The 5,637-nt window shown below is 39.5% G+C and overlaps 1 long non-coding RNA gene across 1 annotated transcript; it reads left to right on the top strand.

Moving 5' to 3' along the window:
- Positions 1 to 566: 566 nt before the first annotated feature.
- On the top strand, positions 567 to 4,167 carry LOC135459751 (uncharacterized). The gene is made up of 4 exons (XR_010443093.1): positions 567 to 682; positions 1,001 to 1,114; positions 1,862 to 2,052; positions 2,925 to 4,167. It is a non-coding gene; the product is annotated as an uncharacterized LOC135459751 (long non-coding RNA).
- Positions 4,168 to 5,637: the final 1,470 nt, after the last annotated feature.

The raw sequence follows: 5,637 nt of genomic DNA, 5'->3' as shown, positions 1-5,637 counted from the left end.
GCCCCTTCTGAAAAATTAAGAGGAACTGTGTTACCACAGTGCATGGATTCAGACATTTTCATTTTCTTTCCAGCCTTACTGCCTCAGGACATCAGGATGCTTTTTCCAAGTGCTCAGAGTGGGAAGCTTTTGGTGGAAAAGATGAAGTAATGACAGTGCAACAAAGTATGGAAATAACAAGGTAAATACCCCAGTGATTATGTTGTTATTTCTATTTGTTGCTTTTGCTGTAATGCTGTCCTTTCCTTTATTTTTTCATCTTTTCCTTCACTGGTCACTACTTTTTTTTTTTCCTTCTTTTTTACCTTTCCTCCAGCACGTGGTATGTTTGGTTGTTATTTCTGTTCTTTGAGTTTACTTGGCTTTTTCCAGTCTGAGTCTCCATCTTTTGATTTTTGCTGCATCTGCCATCCCAGGTGATGAGCCCCTTTCAAACTCTGTCTTGTGGAAAGAACTGGAAGTTTGCCTCTCACTTCCTCAGCCTGAGAGCTGGAAGTTTCCTCTCTGTCTCCCTAGAGATTAAGTTGTTTTGTAGTGACAGCAATGATAATTGTTCATTTTTATGCAGTGACGTGATTTCAGCCAGTTGTTCTTCAGTATGGAACAATCCTAAACACAAGAAACCCAGCTTCTTTCTGCCTGACAGGAAGACTTGCAGAGATGCAAACTTCAGGCTGGAGAGGTATCAAAGGCAGCTCATCACCCCTGGGGTTTCAGGGGTATTTTTGCCTATTATTTTAGTAGCTTAGTTGCTTTCTTGCTGTAATTCAATCCAAGCATTTATTATAAACGTATGATTTTTAATTTTTGTGTAGCTATTTTTTACTATTTGTCTTAGGGATATGTTGATCAATGTTTATATGTTGTGTGGTAAAATTCTGTCTTTATGTTTTCATGTTATAGTCTGTATTAATGTAAAGGGATTGTAGCTGTTTTTAGTGTTCAGAAGTTACCATAATAATGCCACTTAGTCTTTGCTTTGTTTTGTTTTTATTTGTAGGCTTAAACTTTGTAGCAGTTTATTGGATGGACATCAGTCAGAATACCCTGACAGAGAATGGGAAAGTGCAAATGCTGAAGATACAATACTGAGGAAAAAAATCTAAATAGCAAGGTGAGTTTGTGCTGACTGCTTACTTGATCTGTTCTGTTTCAGTTGCAGAATGTTTCCGTTTCATTCTGCAGAATGCAACTGTTCAGTTCAGGCAGATCAGTTTATTTTATTTTATTAGTGTTTTATCCCATCATCTTGCACTTAATACAGCACCTTAATTAAAAGACCTAATGTTTCAGACTTGGTTATTTGCAAATGTTACCTGTCAGCCAGAAAATCTGTTTTTATCTCTCAAATAAAAAAGGATCAATGTTTTTAAGCATTTCAAGAGCACCTTTTCTGTCTCTTAATATTTTTGTGATGAAGTAACAACTTGGCATTTGCAGCAGTAGATTTTAGTGAAAAATTTCTCTTGCACTGTCGCTTCCTGTGGTGCATTAATAAGGTGGGTGGTAATCTGGGTTAAACAGATTTTATTAGCAATAAGTCTTTTGTGTAATTAGATTGTGTTTGATCTACATTTGATGCAGGCTCTGAAACATGGACTAGGATATAAATATCTGTTAATCAGTGATGTTTGAAAATTTTGCCTGACAAAACTCATTAAGAATATGGCCAAAATTAGTTTTACCCTCAGATTTTGGATTATAGCAATGTGAGGAAAAGGCAGCTAGAGCTTTTAAACAATTATGCTGCTGACATTTTTCTTTTGACTATTGGTTTTTAATTTAAACTCTTTGAACATTAATAAGATTTAACATACTTTCACTTTTTTAAAGTGCTAATTCAATATTTGAAAATATTTAGTCTCTCTTTGTATATAGAAGTATTGAAGAAGGAATTTCTCCTGTGACAGAAAGACTTGAAGAATAGGGATGTAGTCTGAGATCAGCAGATCAAGTCTTGGCAAACTGCTGCTGTCGTGTAAGATCTGCACTGAAAGAGGAAGACATTTGCCGTCAGCATAAGTGCAATCAACATAAGGTGAAATTATTCAGGTAAAAGAAGCATCTCTGGGTCACTGTTAAGAGCCTGTCTGGTTTCCACATAGTTGATACTTAGCATTTTTGCAGTGGTCTTTGTTGTAAATTAGGCTGTATTAAGGAGTTTATATATACAGTGGGTTGGTAATCACTTGTTCTAATTGAAAAAAAGGCTCTGTTAGTGTAGAATGTATAAAGTGAAAGCCTTCTCTGTACAGCAACACATGAGTGTTCTGGGATGGAAAGATCAGTATTTAGAGCAGCATTGCCTTTACCCTTGGGGTTAAGTTGTGATGAGCTCTAACTCTCAAGTGTCAGGAACTTTATCTGTGGAAGTTTAATCTTGCTTGAAAATCAGATAGTGGTGTTTACATGGTAGAATTCCACACTACCTTCCCTTTGCTAAAAGAAAATTTCTGTCTTAAACAGGAATAAATGTGAATATATATGTGAATATATCTGGTTGATTTCTAGGGAAGAAACCTTAGTCCATAGGACACTTAAGCTATGGCAGAAATTTGTTTATTAGAATTGAGATAAAAGTTTGTTTTATAAATTAATAATGACATTTAGACAAAAATGATGCAGGGGGTTGGGAAGAATAGGCTCAACTGCTTCCTTTTCTCTCTGTACTTCGTAGAGAATCTAGTACTGTATTTTTTCAGTAATTCATGTTCTCAAAATGTTCATACTAGTTCTAACACTTTATTTAGTATGGACAGTATGGGTTTCTCCTTTATACTGTGCTATAAGCTCAACCATATGCTCTCTTCCATTTACTGCCACTGTAACACTACAGCTTAAATGAGGAAAAGAAGAGAATATTTTGTTTTCAATGCCTGGATATAGCATGTTTATAAAATGCTGTTACCTGCTTTTTTGTTTAGGTTTCTCCAGACCTTTACAAGGATAGATTGTTTTCTGCAAGCTGTGCCTCAAGTGTAAAACTCCAAATTTCATGAAACCTGTTCTACAATGACAATGGATGTTCCTTAAAGCTTTTGTGAGGACATTCCTGCTGTGCCTGCACTGGCAGGTGACACATAATATAATGTGCATTAGATTTCAAAGGCTGCTTCAGGTGATGGATCCTGCCATTCCCTCTGGAGGTCTTGTTCCTCACAGTGTGCTGATGCTTCACCAGAGAATTGGTCCAGTGTCAAGTCAGACTGAAATCCAACCCCTCCAACCAAGGAACCTCCTCTGCTCCCCTGGACCAGCCCTGGACCTCCAGCCTGAAGAGCTGCTTCAAAAGAATGTAGATCATTTCAGCCTTCTCCAGCCACTAAAGACAAGCTGTTCAAAACTTTTGGCCTATTTATTGTTCTCTGAGATGTATTAAGGTGGCATTTGCCTAAATCAGGTGAGAGAAGAGAAAGGAAAGGTAGATGGTTTATCAAAATCAGATCCATTTCTTGCAGGGGCTGAGTGACTGTTAGAACAGCAGCACAGCTGAAATACCTGGATTTTGCTTTTATGCGTGTTGCAGCTTGACCCAAAGAGCCAGTCTACAGTTAAAAAGTAGGAGAGGATGCATTCAGTGCCTGTTGTTCACACAACTACTGGGGATAAATGGCAGTATTTGCAGGTGTGGAGCTGCTCTTGTCCAGGCTAAGGGTTGTGATGGTGTTGGGATAGACTCTCCTTTTTCTATTCTGCTCACACTGTGTGCAGAAGTTTGAAGTGAGAGCTGTGGCTACAGTGGTTTGGACTAAAGCCACGTGCCAGTTACAAGAGTTCCACAGTCCTTGTGTAGCATGTACTGGGACACGCATGGCTGCTAGAGCTGGGGGTTGTTTCTCTGCAGGAGTTTGGGTTTGCTTTCCCTTGCTGTGGGGCTGGCAGTACCCAGGGCCAAGAGCCCATTGTGCTGCTGATTTGGAAGTAAGCTGCTTCCTCAGAAACTACTCTCACTCCCAAAATGTAATTTCCAGGCATGCTCAGGCATTTTTCCCAACACAAGGGTGTATCAGTCACACACCACAGAGCATGTGTGTATACAAGGGACACATCTGTACAGCACTTTTCTAAGAGGTAATGTTTAGAACCTTGTTGTTCCAGTGTGCATGTTTCCTTGTGATTTATGATGATTGTAAATAAGGGAATGTGTTACATTTTTGGCAATTTGCCTTTATGTAGAAGAATTAAAGACTTGAACTTCAAACATTGTTGTTAGTCTGCTTTTGCAGTTGTGTTGTCAGTTTGATTATAAAAGGAATATGTAGGTTCAGTAGTCCTTTCTTGTTTGTTCTAGGGTGTTTACTTGGTTTGGGCAGTGATTTTGGATTTTCAGTCCTTGCCAAAAGTGGAAAAGAGGAGTCTTCAGAGATTAAAATCAGACTCTTGAAGGCAGTTTACAATTCTGGTTTTGTCCAGCCCCTCAGTTTTAAGGCATTGTAACTTAGTGGGATGGAGCAGCTGAAGTCCCAGCACCATTCTGCCATGGAAAGGGGTCCTGCTGGAGAAGATGGAACTGCTAGGTGAGAGTAATGGGCTGTTGAGAAATACTTTAACTCATCTGAAGTATTTTAGGAGTATTAAGAGCCATTAAGCATTTGCCTGTGATGGACAGGGCCTGCAGTAGATTTAGGGACACATCCATAGGATTTTGCAATTCGGCAGTCCTTAAAAGATTTTTGTATTTCTTGGTTGAAGATATTAGACTAGACATAGCATAACCAGTTAACTGCCTATGGCACTTAAATTTTGGGCAGATTTATTCCCTCACCCAGATTCTGTGTGCTTGAACAAGCTGTGGTAGCACAAGAGAAGGAATGAAACAGCAGATGAAGTCTGAGGTCTGCTAAAGTAATTTCATGCAGTGCTGCCAGTGGATGTAGAATCATTCTGTGTTCTAATTAGTAACCTCATTAGTCTAAATAGAGCACTCAGAACTGGAATGCAGCCTGGCCATGCACTTGTTTACCTACCCAACGCTGTCTGACACAGAGCTTGCAGCTGAGCTAAGTGAAGCAGAAGTCTGGCACTCCACCCCCAGTTTTTCTTTTAATTTTACCCAACTTAATTAAATCTCCCCTGCATAAATCTGTGCTCAGTTTATAATTAAACCAAAATATACCCTGAACTTCAACAGACAGGTTTCAGTTTCTTCCTAGCAGTGACAAGTATCTTCTGTTGGCATGCTTCCAGTGGGAGAATCTCCTTATAGATGATACATTCATTATCTGTGTTTGTGGAAACCATCCTTCACTGCCAGTTCTGAAATGCCACGGGTTGTGGGTACTTTGCTTTGTATCTAAAACTCCTTTGAAGTCACAGCTGAGGATATCTCCTGCTATCTCCTCCCCTTAAATTCCCACTGCTTTTCTGAAGGATTTTTGTTGCTGACAAGGACAGAAAGATGCAGTGCAGCTGTAATGCCTGAGCTGTGTCCCAGCAGATGGTTCTGCTGGATAAACTGAATTTAATTTGTAGATTGTGTTGTGCTAAAATACAGTGTGGCTTCCAGGCTGTAGCTGTCCTCTGTCTGCCTTGCTTGGGTGTGTTCAGGTAAACGTGCTGGTCTAGCCTTTGTCAGAGCCAGGCTGAAGGGAGGGGAGTTTGTTTGTGCATGTTTTGAACCTCTGCTGTGCTTCAAGC

This window comes from Zonotrichia leucophrys, chromosome Z, assembly GCF_028769735.1.
Source record: "Zonotrichia leucophrys gambelii isolate GWCS_2022_RI chromosome Z, RI_Zleu_2.0, whole genome shotgun sequence".
Lineage (NCBI taxonomy): Eukaryota > Metazoa > Chordata > Aves > Passeriformes > Passerellidae > Zonotrichia > Zonotrichia leucophrys.
Note: the sequence above shows the minus strand (reverse complement) of the source record. Positions and strands in the feature narration are given on the sequence as shown.